This window comes from Acomys russatus, chromosome 10, assembly GCF_903995435.1.
Source record: "Acomys russatus chromosome 10, mAcoRus1.1, whole genome shotgun sequence".
In the NCBI taxonomy this organism is placed as follows: Eukaryota; Metazoa; Chordata; class Mammalia; order Rodentia; family Muridae; genus Acomys; species Acomys russatus.
Window position 1 is genome coordinate 11,916,440 of NC_067146.1, and position 14,673 is coordinate 11,931,112.

Consider the following 14,673-nt stretch of genomic DNA (forward strand, 5'->3'; position numbering starts at 1 on the left):
CAACTATCCGTAAACCCAGTCCCAGGGGATGAGACACCTTCTTCTGGCCTCCTGTGCACCAGGCACACATACACAATATACACATATACATTCAGGCCTGAAACCTGTGCACATAAAAGAAATACAATATAAAAAGGAAAAAGAATAAAGAGTCAGAAAGAAGAGAAAAACCAAGAAGCAAAGACTCTAATATACCCTGTCTTACGATGAATGTACTCGGAGCATCCATCAAAGCTACCGCAGAAGGATGACCCACAAGCTGAGTAGCTGAGTCTCAAGGCAGGGGGTATGTGGGGAAAGAAAGATGAGAGTCTCTGAACTGCTAGTGCTAGGCAAACCCAAGACGGGGATGGGGGGGGGGGGGAGGGAGCTGGAGAAAGACATGCCCACAGCCAAGTCAGGGAGTTATGGTGGCGCACGTCTTTAATCCCAGCACTCAGGAGGCAGAGGCAGGCGGATCTCTATGAGTTCGAGGCCAGCCTGATTTACATAATGAGTTCTAGGAGAGCTAGAACTGGGTCCCTGTCTGGAGAAAAAAAAAAATCAATTATCTTTCCTTTCAAAGAGGAATTTACAAATCTAATCCAGCACAGCCAAGGCTACACAGAGAAGCCCTGTCTTGGTGGGGTAGGGGAAGGAATTTTTGTACTACCAATGAATTCTACCTACTGTGCATGTTAGGGACACAGTAAATCTTCTCTCCCTGGGAAGGTTGGTGGGGAGAGGCCTGGAGCTTTAGTAAACTCCTAAGTCTAAAGGAAAAAGAACACTGAGGAGAATACTTGAATGAAGAAAATGAAAATAATAAAAAACAAAAACAGAGCCTGGAGAGACAGCTCACTGTGTAACACACTTGTCAGACAGGCCTGACGGACAACCTAAGTTTCATTTCTGGAACCCACATAAAGGTGGAAGAAAAGAACCAACTCCACAAAATTGTCTTCTGACATATGCCCTGACACACAAACCCTCCCGGTAAATAAATTAAAATTTTAGGTGGTGGTGGTGGTGCACACCTTTAATCCCAGCACTCCAGAGGCAGAGGCAGGTGAAGCTCTAAAATCAAGGCCACCTGGGTCTCCAAAGAGAATTCCAGGAGAGCCAGAATTACACAGAGGAACCGTGCCTTGAAGAATATAGATAAATAAAAACAACAAATAAGCAGCTGAATGGGCGTGGTGGTACACCTATAACCCGGCACAGGTTGAGGCAGAGGGATTGTGAATTGGAATAAGTATGGGCTACACAGCAAAACCCTGTAAGAGAAAAAGAACAGGAACAAAGAGAAGGGAGAGCAGTGGAGGGCAGGGGAGGGGAGGGGAAGGGAAGGGGAGGGGAGAGGAAGGGAGGGCAGGGGAGGGGAGGGGAGGGCAGGGGAGGAAAGAGAAGATTGAAAGGAGGGAGAAGGAGGCTGGTAAAGGTCGAGAGAGCTGGGGGCAATTAAAATAATAATAAAAGAAGCCAGAAAGGGGGTAAGGACGCATTAATAGAAAGTGGTAAGAGGTCTTTGCTTCTGTCTGACCATGTAAAGATCCATATCACAAGGCATCGTGTTTTCCATTCTCTAATTCTAGAAACAGGATAGCATACGCTAAGTTGCATGTGTTTGAAACACACAGTTGGATAAGTTTTAATGTAGGTATAGACCCACATCACCGCAATCAGTGTGACACATCGTATAGCCAGCATCCCTGATAAAAATCTGTTTTTGAGAGTCACTGAAAAAAATCTCCAGCCAGAAAGAGGCCATTGACAGCCTGTGCTTTAGGGATGAAGGAATGACAAACACACACATACACAGCCCAGAGGCAGGGGCTCACATAGAGCCCCAGGGCTGGTCTGAGCTAGAGCAGGCACCAGGAGCACGGTCCTCAGGCTCTCCTTCCCAGCTTTGATGCTCCACAGGGCCCAATTACCCCAAGTAATTCTACTCAGCTCTAGGAAAAGACCACTTTGACCAAATATGCCTTTATCAAGGAACCCCTGGGGAAGCTGTAATTTAGAAGGAGAAAGATGATAGGTCCCGACAGGTCCCTTTCGAAACGGTTCTGATGGCATGTTGCTCCCTACCAAGATGATGCTAGGCACACTTCTCAAGGCTTTGCCCTTTAACCCCAGAAGGTGAAACAGCCTAACCACAGGGTAAGGGGGATGCTATCTGGAACCAGAGGAGACCCAGTCACAAATTAAATCCCTCAGAACTGTTTCCAGACTCCAAAAGCCTTCCACATCAAAACTCCGGACGTGGACGTCTTTGTCCGTTGAAGCATGTTTATTCGTAGCAAAGTGAGTTTTGCAGCAGAGCTAATGAACTCCCAACACTCTTTCACAACACAATGCTTTGACTGAAAAATACACAGAATTTATGGTTTCAATCAGGCAAACTTTAAACAAAAATTTTCCACCCGAGTTGCTTGACTCTTTGCAGCACCTTTAAAACAAGAAACCTTTCAACCTTTTCAGAACGTCTGTGTTTTGACAAGACGCTGAGTATTAGCAGAAGCTGAGGAAGAGAATACCAGAGGCCTCTCTGCCATCTTGGCAACTTTTCTGTAAATGTATAGTTATTCTAAAAATGATTTTGCAATAGAAAATTTATTTTAAAAGTGAAGCCCTGCCAGACATACTTGCATATGTCTGTAATCCCACCACTTAAAAGGCTAAAGCAGGGAAGATTAGGTGTTCAAGGCCAGCCTGGTCTACTGGAGATCCTGCCTGGGAAAAAAACAAAAGAGCAATATAAACAATGATGAAAATGGATGCACATGCGCACACAGCAAACATTTAAAGAAGATTGAGGGGATCAGGGTAGAACATTTGCCCAGCACTCACAAATCCCTGGACTTGATCCCCAATACTACAACATTAAATAAAATTTACAACTTACAAAATGTAAGGGGCAAGATGAGTCACTGACTATCCTAGACTCACTGTGTAGACCAGGCTGGCCTCGAACGCACAGTGATCAGCCTGCCTCTGCCTCCTGAGGGCTGGGATTAAAGGCCTGCGCCACCACGCCCAGCTTTGGATAAAAATTCTTACCAACTGAGTTTGATTTCTTGAACCACAATAGGAGAGAGCACCTCCCAAAAACTATCCTCTGACCTACACATTTGCACCTTGACACACATGTGTGGGTGAACACACACATGCATGCACGCGTATATACACACATTTTTTTAAAAAAAGAACTAAAAATAATAACTTATAATAATCAAAGAATTGCTGGTTTTGTTATTTTGGTTTTGGTTCTTGAGACATGGTTTCATGTTGTCCAGGCTGGCCCAAACTCCTGATCCTGAGGAGAACTTTGAACTACTAACCAACCTCCTGAGTTCTGGAATTACAATTGTACACTACCAAGCCATTTTTTTTTTAATACTATTTTTTTTAAATGAGGTGCCAAAAAAAAAAAATGAGGTGCCATTTGGGAGGGGCGGTGTTGCCAATCAGATTATTGAAGTTTTTAGTTGCCTTGTGGAGGGTGGTGGGGGCTACTTGTTAGTTAGTTTGATTTGGTTTGGTTTTTGGTTGCTATCATGGGTTGGTTTCTTGAAGGAAAGAAAAGAAAGAGAAGTATGTCTGGGCGTGGTGGTGCACACCTTTAATCCCAGCACTGGGGAGGCAGTGGCAGGTGGATCGCTGTGAGTTCAAGGCCAGCCTGGTCTACAAAGCGAGTTCAGGACAACCAAGGCTACACAGAGAAACCCTGTCTTGAAAAACCAAAAGAAAGAAAGCAAAGCAACCCCACACCAACCAAATCGAGGGTGATCATTAAAAATGCTGTGAGGAGGGTTGACCACAACACAGATTCCTGGTGGGCCGCGTAATGAGCATGCCTGAAATCCACAGTTCAATCCCTAGCACATGCTCTCACATGCAAATATGTAAAAAGTACTAAGAATTGGTGGGCAAAAGTGATTAAGAGTTCAGACTACAGCTGGGAGCACACCTTTAAAACCCAGCACTCAGAGAGGCAGATCTCTGTGAGTTCAAGGCCAGCCTGGTCTACAGAATGAGTCCAGGGGAGCCAAGGCTACACAGAGAGACCCTGTCTCAAAGAAAAACAAAACAAAACGAGTTCAGATTACTCTTGCAAAGGACCTGAATCAGTTCCCAGCATCCACACCAGACTTTTCACAACACCTGTAACTCCTGTCACCTCTGGCTTTTGAGGACACAACATTATGTGCACATACACACATACAGGCATACATACATAATTACATTATTTTTTAAAATGTAAACGTTTAAAGTAACAAGAATTTTTAAGACATAAAAAGAAGTTCACTGACAAGCGGTGGTGGCGCATGCCTTTAATCCCAGCACTCAGGAGGCAGAGGCAGGCCGATTGCTGTGAGTTCCAGGCCAGCCTGGTCTACAAAGCACATCCAGGACAGCCAAAGCTACACAGAGAAACCCTGTCTTGGAAAAACCAGAAGAAAAAAAAAAGTTCACATAACATTTTCAAACAGCTTATGAAACAATATATACACACAAAATGATGAGAACATAGCTATAAGAAATGCCCTAAAGCTCTAGGTGGTGGTGGTGCATGCCTTTAATCCTGGCACTCGGCGAGGCAGAGACAAGCAGATCTCTGAGTTTGAGGGCAGCCTGGTCTACAAAGCGAGTTCTAGGACAGCCAGGCCTAACACACAGAAACCCTGTCACGGAGGGGGGGGGTGCGAGAGACAAGGGGAGGGTAGAAAGAAAAGAAAGAAAGAAAGAAAGAAAGAAAAGAAAGAAAGAAAGAAAGAAAGAAAGAAAGAAATGCGCTAAATGATTTGGCAACTTCCAAAACTCCCCTGTTGGTGGACAATAACTTTAACTTTCTTCATTTTTGTTATAATTTAGGTAAAAAGAAAAAGGCCAGACTTACCGACGTAGTATTACAAGGCAACTCTCCCAGGATGGGGGGAGTGCTGTGGGCCCTCCCTTCTTAGCTTCTTACTTCCTGCCTGGCTTTCCTTTTGAGTGGTGAGCTCCAGCTTTAGGTTAACCCCAATGCTCTCTATCTCCCCAGTCTATGGGGCGCCTTAGAGCTTACCACCCTGGCAGCTCTCTGCTGCCCCCTTCTGCTACCTGCAGACAACCACTGTCGTTCCTGAAAGGTCAGGATTTACACCCTCCACTAGCCTATTCCAAAGAAAGCCTTTGCCACTAAGTGGCAAAAAGTCCAGTATGCAAACACTTTTTAAAATATTAAATCAAGAAAGAAACAAAGAAAGAGTAATGCTGAGCCTGGGTGGTGGCACACCTTTAATCCAAGCACTCAGGGAGGCAGAGGCAGGCCGAGTTCTGTGAGTACGAGGCCAGCTTGGTCTACAAAGTGAGTCTAGGACAGCCAAGGCTACACAGGGAAACTCTGTTCAAAAAAAGGAAAAGAAAGAAAGAATTAATTTATTATCTCCACAAATCATTTATTAACCCCAGCCTCAGGCTCTAAAGTGGAGTAACTACTTGCTCTAACTCAGCAGGAGGTAAGCAGGGCCACCCACGCCAGGGTGTGAAGACCTTCGCTAACTCAGCAGGAGGTAAGCAGGGCCACCCACACCAGCGTGTGAAGACTTTCCGCCCTTCTTCATTGGTTCTCCATCTGCAAGACGCCATGTTCAGAAGACGCATTCTATACCTACACTGTCAGTGTTCTGGGCACCAGACGCACGTGACCAACCAAGCACTTGGAATGTGAATGTGATTGGGAAAGTGATTTTTTTTTAACTTTTTATGCTTATTTGTATTTGACTAAGAGGCTTTATTTTTATCCCAGGCTGGTGTGGATCCCACTGGATAGCCCACATGGCAGTCTTCCTGCCTCAACCTTCCAAATGCTAGGATTTACAGTTGTAAACCAGCATCCTTGGCTACTTTGTAAAAATATTGCTCTTAGTTTAACTTAAATAGCACTGGCTGGTCTGGACCTTGCATGGTACAGAAGCTGGCCTTGACTGGACACTTGCTGTTCTTCTAGAGGCTGGGATTTTGGTTCCCAGCACCTACACTGAACAACTCACAACATCCTATAACTGCACCTCCAGGGGGGCCTAGTGACCTGGCCTTCACACACATGTGCACAATTGCATACATATTTGCAATAAATTTCTATTGAGCATGATTAGTTCAGAGAGGAAAAAGATGTCTAAATATTCTCTCAAAATCAATCAAACCAGTTCCATGGAAAAGTCTAAAGCATAAACAAAACAGTAATATTACCTGTTATAACAAGAGGAGGTTGTTACTTCCCAAGCATTATAATAATAATAACAATAACAACAACAATAATAATCATCATCATCATCTCCAATTTCAACTTGTATTAATTAAGTACAATGGTGCACACCTGTAATCCGAGCACTCGGGAAGCAGAGACAGGCAGATCTCTGTGAGTTCGAGGCCAGCTTGGTCTACAAAGTGAGGCCAGGACTACACAGGGAAACCTTGCCTGGAAAAAAATTTTTGAGTGAATGTGGTAGCACATGCCTATGAGCCTAGCACTTAGGAAGCTGAGGCAGGAGCATTACCATGGCTTCAAGGCCAAAATGAGCTGCACAGACAGAACCTATTTTAAACAAAAGTGAAAACATTTCAGAGGAAACTGAGAACTTCAGAATACTCCTAAAGATAACAGTTTGATCTATATAAAAAACGTATTGTTGAGCTGGCAAATGGTTCAGAGGGTAAAAGTGCTTGCCAGGGAGGACGGACAACCTGAGCCCAATCCCCAGAGCCCACATTTTAAGAGCCAGGTACAGAAATCATCCCTCCCGGTGGTAAGTGTGGCTGTGCTTCTTCAGTGAGGCGCTGGCCTGGAGGAGGAAGTGTGGCACAAACAATGAGAGAGGCTCTGCCTCAAGGAAAGGGGAAGGAGAGAAACAATCGCCAACCCTTGTCCTCTGACCTCCACAGGTGTCCCTCGGCACCCAGGCACCTATACTCTCTCACACACATGCAATGTAATTACAATAACAATAACAATATATAAACATGTAAACAAAACATTATAAATCTATTTTCTATGTGTGAATGTTTGGCCTGTGTGTGCACCACCTGCAGGCCTATGCCGTCAGACCCCCAAGAACTGGAGTTACAGTTGTGAGCTGAGATGCAGGAGCCAAGACTTGAACCCAAGTCGTCTGGAAGAGCAGCCAGTGGCTCCTAACTGCTGAGCCATCTCTCTATGTCTATAGACTGGTTTTTTTTTTTTTTTCTGTTTTTCAAACACAGGGTTTCTCTGTGTAGCCTTGGCTGTCCACGACTCACTTTGTAGACCAGGCTGGCCTCGAACTCACAGTGATCCACCTGCCTCTGCCTCCCGAGTGCTGGGATTAAAGGCATGCACCACCACCGCCACTGGGTTTATAGACTGTTCTTAAGTGTGGTATTACATTGTATTGGGAAAGGAGTCTAGTTGTTTTCCAATATATGAGTTGATACACTATTATTTAGTAATTCCTTATTTCTGGTAACTAAGTTTTCACAGCTTCAAGCAACATTTGAGTCCTAGCGTTAAGCAAAGTTTAATGCCTGCTATTTCAGAGTGATCTTCTGCGCTAGGCCCCAGCTGAGCAGACCAGATCTAAATGGAGTGCCTCGTGTGAAATACTATGCAACCAAAATGAACCTGGAAATGGGCCGGTTCTCAAAAACTAAGGCAGAAACTCACAGCCACCGTGTGAGCGGCCAGCATGGCAATTCCTGTAGAGAGAGTAACTAACAGTGACCAGTCATCCGCCTGGGACTGTTTTTCACAAATGGGACGCTGCCCAATGGCAAATCCTATCTTAACCTCCATTGGTTGAACTTGGGCTTCTTAACAATATCTTTCTGTATGTTTCTCATATTTAGGTGTTCTATACCCAAGGTGATATTCTCAAAGTATTCAGCCATTATTGAAACTGTAACACACAAAAAGTTGTCAGTTGTCTCCCTCTTCACATCAATTTGTTCCTCTAATTAACTAGGAGTTGTTGTTGTTGTTGTTGTTGTTGTTGTTGTTGATGATGATGATGACGATGATGATGATTTTGGTTTTTCGAGACAGGGTTTCTCTGTGTAACATCTCTGGCTGTCCTAGACTCACTTTGTAGACCAATTTGGCCTCGAACTTAGAGATCCTCCTGCCTCTCCCTCATAAGTGCTGGAATTAAAGGTATGTACCACAATGCCCAGCTTTTAATTTTTTTATATTTATTTTTATTTCATCTAATTTTTCTGTATATAAATCAGTACGTTTATCTTGTCTGTAGGTTGGGTGTGCAAAAACTATCCCAAAATCTTGGAAAATCTGAAATTTGAAACATTTCTGGTCCCAAACATTTTGGATAAGAGACATGCAACTTGCACAATGAAATAATAGTATGCAACCATTGAAAAGAGGCAGGAAAGATAATTGTGAATAGAAATTATGTTATAGATGTAGGCATGCAAAAAAAAGTCTGTTACTGAATAATACATGTTAGATGTAACTTATGTAAGAGAAAAAAATTGGGGGGTTGTTTTTTTTTTATTAAAAAATAAAATCATTCATATTACATTTCTTTTTTTTAAGTTTTATTAATTTATTCATATTACATCTCGATTGTTAGCCCTTCCCCTGTTTCCTCCCATTCTTCCCTCCCTCCCACTTCCCCCCTTCTCCCCTCCCCTATGTCTGTGATTGAGGGAGACCTCCTCCCCCTATATATGCTCTTAGAATATCGAGTCTCTTCTTGGTAACTTACTATCCTTCCTCTGAGTGCCGCCAGGCCTCCCCATCCAGGGGACGTGGTCAGAAAAGGGGCACCGGAGTTCATGTGAGAGTCAGATCTCACTCTCCACTCAACGGTGGAGAATATCATGTTCGTCGGCTAGGTCTTGGTAGGGGTTCAAAGCTTACTGCCTATATTCTCCTTGGCTGGTGCCTTAGTTTGAGGAGGACCCCAGGACCCAGATCTGCCTGTCATAAAGTTCTTCTTGTAGGTTTCCAGGACCCTGTGGGTCCTACTATTTCCCCATTCTTCCATGCTACTGTCGCCTAAAGTCTCAATAGGATGTCCTCTCTTCTGACCCACTTTGCCCTACCACACAACAGGGACATATGCTCAACCATGTTAATAGCTGCTTTATACATAATAGCCAGAACATGGAAACAGCCTAAATGTCCCTCAGTAGAAGAATGGACTAAGAAACTGTGGTACATTTACACTATGGAATACTACTTAGCTATTAAAAACGAGGAATTCCTGAAATTTGTGGACAAATGGATTGATCTAGAAATTATCATAATGAGTGAGTTCACCCAGAAGCAAAAAAAGACAAATGGTATATACTCACTTATATCAAAACACTAGTCCAAGGGATACGTATCATATTACATTTCAATTGCTATCCCATCCTGTGCATCCTCCCATTCCTCCCTCCCTCCCGCTTTCACCCCATTCCCCTTCCCTATGACTGTGACTGATGGGGACCTCCTCCCCTTGAATATGATGCTAGGGTATCAAGTTTCTTCTTGGTAGTCTGCTATCCTTCCTCTGAGTGCCATCGGGCCTCCCCATCAAGGGGACACGGCCAAATAAGGGGCACCAGAGTTCATGTGAGTCGAGGGGATTGTTTTTCAATACAGGGTTTCTCTGTGTATCCTTGGCTGTCCTGGACTCACTTTGTAGACCAGGCTGGCCTTAAACTCACAATGATGGACCTGCCTCTGCCTCCTGAGTGCTGAGATTAAAGGCGTGTGCGACCACGACAGGCGGGGGGAAAAAATGTTTTTACAATTATCCCTGGATATCCAAATCTATTTACATTCAAATTGAGAGAGCAAGAGTTGAACTTTAGATAGTGGATTCAGATGGTAAAAATTTATATATCTTCCCAACATGCTTTGTTCCAAGTTAGGTAGCAAATACCAGGAGACTGAATTATAAAAAGTATCTCAAAATATTTGCCTGAAGCCAGGTGTGGTGGCACAATTTTATCCTAGCATTTTGAAGGCAGAAGCAGGTATTCCTGTGAGTTCGAGTCCAGCCTGGTGTACATAGTAAATGCCAGACCAGCCAAGGCTGCACTGTGAGACCTTTTTTCAAAAAAACAAAAAAGCTAGTCCATTAGTGATGTACGCCTTTCACTCCAGCACTCCAGGGGCAGAGGCAGGTGGATCTCTGTAAATTTGAGGCCAGCCTGGTCTACAGAGCAAGTTCTGGGACAGGACAGCCAGGGCTACACAGAGAAATCCAGTCTTCTTCTTCTTTCTTCTTCTTCTTCTTCTTCTTCTTCTTCTTCTTCTTCTTCTTCTTCTTCTTCTTCTTCTTCTTCTTCTTCTTCTTCTTCTTCTTCTTCTTCTTCTTCTTCTTCTTCTTCTTTGGTTTTTTGAGACAGGGTTCCTCTGTGTAGCCCTGGATGTCCTAGACTTGCTTTGTAGACCAAGCTGGCCTCAAACTCACAGCAACCCACCTGCCTCTGCCTCCCAAGTGCTGGGATTAAAGGTGTACGCCACCACGCCCCACTGAGGAAACCCAGTCTTGAAAAAAAAAAAAAAAAGGGAGGGGGGGAAGGGGAGGAAAAAATCAAGACATCTATTTAAATTTATTTGGTTCTTGGTTTCACAAAGCAAGAGGTCTGATTGTTTCGTGTGTTAATTTTTTTTAATCATATAGAAATAATATATATAGAACCATTAGGAATCTTCTCAGGTGGTTCAACTTTCTTTTTCCATTAACAAAACTCTTGGCCTGGAGAGATGGCTCAGTGGTTAAGAACACTGGCTGCTTGTCCAGAGGTCCTGAGTTCAATTCTCAGCAACCACATGGTGGCTCACAACTGTCTGCAATGAGATCTGATGCCCTCTTCTGTCTGATGCTCTCTTCTGTCATGTAGTCATACATGCAAATAGAGTGCTCATATACACAAATACACAAATAAATAAATCTTTAACAAAATCATTATTTGAACATCTGACAATGTACACAGTGTTTCTAATCCAAAAACATAATAACCATATCGTTTTCAGAAAGCACATTCCGGGAACCTGGAAACATGAGCACTCGGAATGTTTTAATTTCCTTAGTTGTGTTAATTTTTGTGTATCTGAAAAGATGTTTTTGGGTGTTTTGTTTTTGTTTTTGGTTTGTTGTTTTGTTTTTTGTTTTTTAACATGTTTTGATCATTGAAATCCTCAAGATGTGCTGGGCATGGTGGCGCACACCTCTAATCCCAGCACTCGGGATGCAGAGGCAGGAGGATCTCTGTGAGTTCCAGGCCAGCCTGGTCTACAAAGGGAGTCCGGGACAACCAAGGCTACACAGAGAAACCCTGTCTCATAAAACAAAGAAACAAGAACTTCTCAGGACGAAGGGGCCAGGCGACAGGCACCCCTGTGGTTTAGTCGCTGGTCCTCCAGTACCCTTGCCTGAGGCACACATACACGGTTTTCTAGGTGCTTGGCTGGCCCAGGCCAGTCACACTGAGCCTCTTTGATACTGCCTTCCAGCGCCTCCCAGCTTTGCAGGGCAGCCTCACTTGCCAAAGGCTCGCTTCTGGAAGGCCAAGCCTGAAAGCCACAGTGGTGGCAACCTCTGCGTGCTGTCCCCTGTCCCCTTGCTTCTACTGCCTAAGCCAAATGGCTGAATTGTTTCTAATAGAGTGACTGGTCATGGAGTATGAATGTTTGGGTTCTGGTTTTTTGTTTGTTTGGTTGGTTGGTTGGTTTTTTTGTTATTTTGTTTTTGTTTTGTTTTGTTTGGGTTTTGGGTTTTTTTGTTGTTGTTGTTCTTTTTTTGGTTTTTCGAGACAGGGTTGCTCTGTGTAGCCTTAGCTGTCCTGGACTCGCTTTGTAAACCAGGCTGACCTCAAACTCATAGCAATCCACCTGCCTCTGCCTCCCAAGTACTTGGATTAAAGGTGTGCACCACTACAGCCAGCAAATACATGTGTTTTGTTGTTGTTCTTTGGTTTGTTATTTTCATTTTGTTTTGTTTTTTGGAGACAGGGTTTCTCTGTGTAGCCTTGGCTGTCCTGGACTCACTTTGTAGACCAGGCTGGCCTCAAACTCCCAATGATCCGGCTGCCTCTGCCTCTCAAGTGCTGGGCTTAAAGGCGTGCACCACCACCGCCCATGGGGTTCTGTTTTGTTTTGTTTTTCCAGACTGGGTTTCTCTGTGTAGCCTTGCCTGTCCTGGACTCACAGGCCTCTAATTCACAGAGATCTACCTGCCTCTGCCTTCCAGAGTGCTGGGATTACCGGTGTGCACCACTGCACTGATCTGCTTCTTTTAAATGTGCACTGGTGTTACAGAGAATAATTAACCTTGGAAGGTTGCCATACAACTGAGAGGGGAAGTCAGCATCTGAAGAGATCACTTGAGTGCTTGGCAGGTGACTTCCTGTCAGAGGAAATGAATAGTGTCTCTTTGAAGCCCTGAAAACCAGCTCTCCGCCATGCCTCCCAGCTTCCCCTTATTAAATATAGACAGGATTAAGATGGAGAGATGGCTCAGCTCTTCCAGAGGTCCTGAGTTCAATGCCCAGGACCCATGTGGCAGCTCACAACTGTCTGTAATTCCAGTTTCAGAGGACTCGACACTCTTACAGACATTCATGCAGGCAAAACACCAATGCAAATAAAATATTTTTTTAAAATCTGGACAGGATCTACTGTCAGCACTTCGTTCTTGCTGGTTGCCTTCATCAATAATGATGTTATTACCTTATCCTGGCCCTGGTGTGCATAAGTATGCGTGTGTGTGTGTGTGTGTGTGTGTGTGTGTGTGTGTGTGTGTGTGTTGACATGTATCCTTTGGGAGCTGGCGCTCTCCACAATGTCGGTTCTGGGGACTGAACTCCGGTTGTCGAGCTTGTCAACAAGCTTTTTTACCTGCTCACCGAGCCATCTCTCCAGCCCTGATCTTTCCTCCTGAAAAAAAAAAAAAAAAAAAAAAAAAAAAAAAATGAGACAAAAGGCACAGCAAAAAGCTAGGTGTCAGTGGTGTATGTTTGACAGCACTTGAGAGGCAGAAGCAAGAGTCAGCCATGAATGTGGGGTCAACTTGTTATACATAGCAGGTTCCAGACCAGCCAAGACCCTGCCCTTAGTAGAGGGTTAGAAGACTTATCCAGGACACCCAAGGCCCTAGGTTCAATTTCAGGCACCACATATAAAAGCAAGTCAAAGCAGGAAATTTACCTGTGATAGCTGAATGCCTGAAGGACCTAGTTCAGTATTCTGTGACCTGGTACCACGTAGCTCTCTTTACCTGCAGAAAGCTACCACCGTGCTCCTTTCTGGCAAGGCTCAGCATCCGCCTTCGCGCTCCTTTCTGGCAAGGCTCAGCATCCGCCTTCGCGGCAGTTGCCTTCCACACATCCCCAGTTGCACTCCTAGTTTCTTTTCTGCCCTCAACATGAACCCTTCCCTTGCCTCCCAGGACACACGAAAGCATTATACTAAAAGGTGGGTTTTCCCCCCCAATATGATTTAGAGGCTTGATCCCACAGCCTCTACTCCCTGGGCCCTATGATGCTGTGCATTTGAAACTAATTAAAAAGATTTGTATCCCGCAATTCCTAACCGAGAAGCTATCAGCATGCGTCCTTGAACCTCTCCTGCAGCTGAGAAGCATTTTGCACGTTGTATTCATTTTACTCAGGGATGTGCCTGGAGCCAACATTCTCATCTCTTTTCACCTCCCACTCAGCAGCAGCACATCGGCAGCTTTGGGATCAGCAACAGTACGGGTATCTATACCAGGAAAACCAAAGTACTACATATACAGTCAGGCTGTTAGGACTCCGAGCACTGTCAGACATTCCAGCACACGACCGGGGCGTAGATTCTTTTGGTTTCTTGCAGCAGAGACCCACTTGAGCTGGCTTACATGAAAAGAGGAAGCTAGGATGTGATTCTGTCCACAAGGTGCCATAGCACCCATGAGTGTGACAGAGGGGCCCTAGAAAGGAGCTGGGGACTCTTCACTCTTCTCTCTCCTATGTCTTTCTCTCCCTAACAACTTGCTTCCCGAGTTCCTAGTCTACCTGCGTATGAAAGAGCTACTGAGTCCAGTTTCCCGGGGAGACTGATATCTGTCTTGGCTCTAAGTCCAGCTTCTCAGGCAGGGACTTGAATTGGAAGAAAATTCTACCATGGCCAATGCCTGGTCAAGGCAAAGTCGGGGGGAGTGGGCAGGAATAAGGTCATCCTCCCAGAGACACCAAAGCACCCCCAAAGACCTTTTCTCAACTATGAGCCCCTCTCTTTAGCATTAACAAGGTGTCATCACTCGTTTCATCAGAGGCCACGCATACAGGTTAGCCAGGAGACACAGGGGGGCGGGGCAGGGGGGGAAGGTATTCATCTCTGACATTTCAGACTTGTATTGTGAACAATATAGAGTCACGTTGGAATACCATGTCCTTGGGTATAAAGGACTTCTGTACCCATAGCATCCATCCACTGTGGAAGTGAGAAGGCAACAGTTTATATACACTTCTGTCTTCACCACCTTTAGCATTACAAAGCACTTCCAAAGTTAAAGGCCTTGCTCTAGCCATTGGTGGTGGCGCACGCCTTTAGTCCCAGCACTCAGGAGGCAGAGGCAGGTGGATTGCTGTGAGTTCGAGGCCAGCCTGGTCTACATAGTGAGTCTAGGACAGCCAAGGCTACACAGAGAAATCCTGTCCGGAAAAAAAAAAATCAAA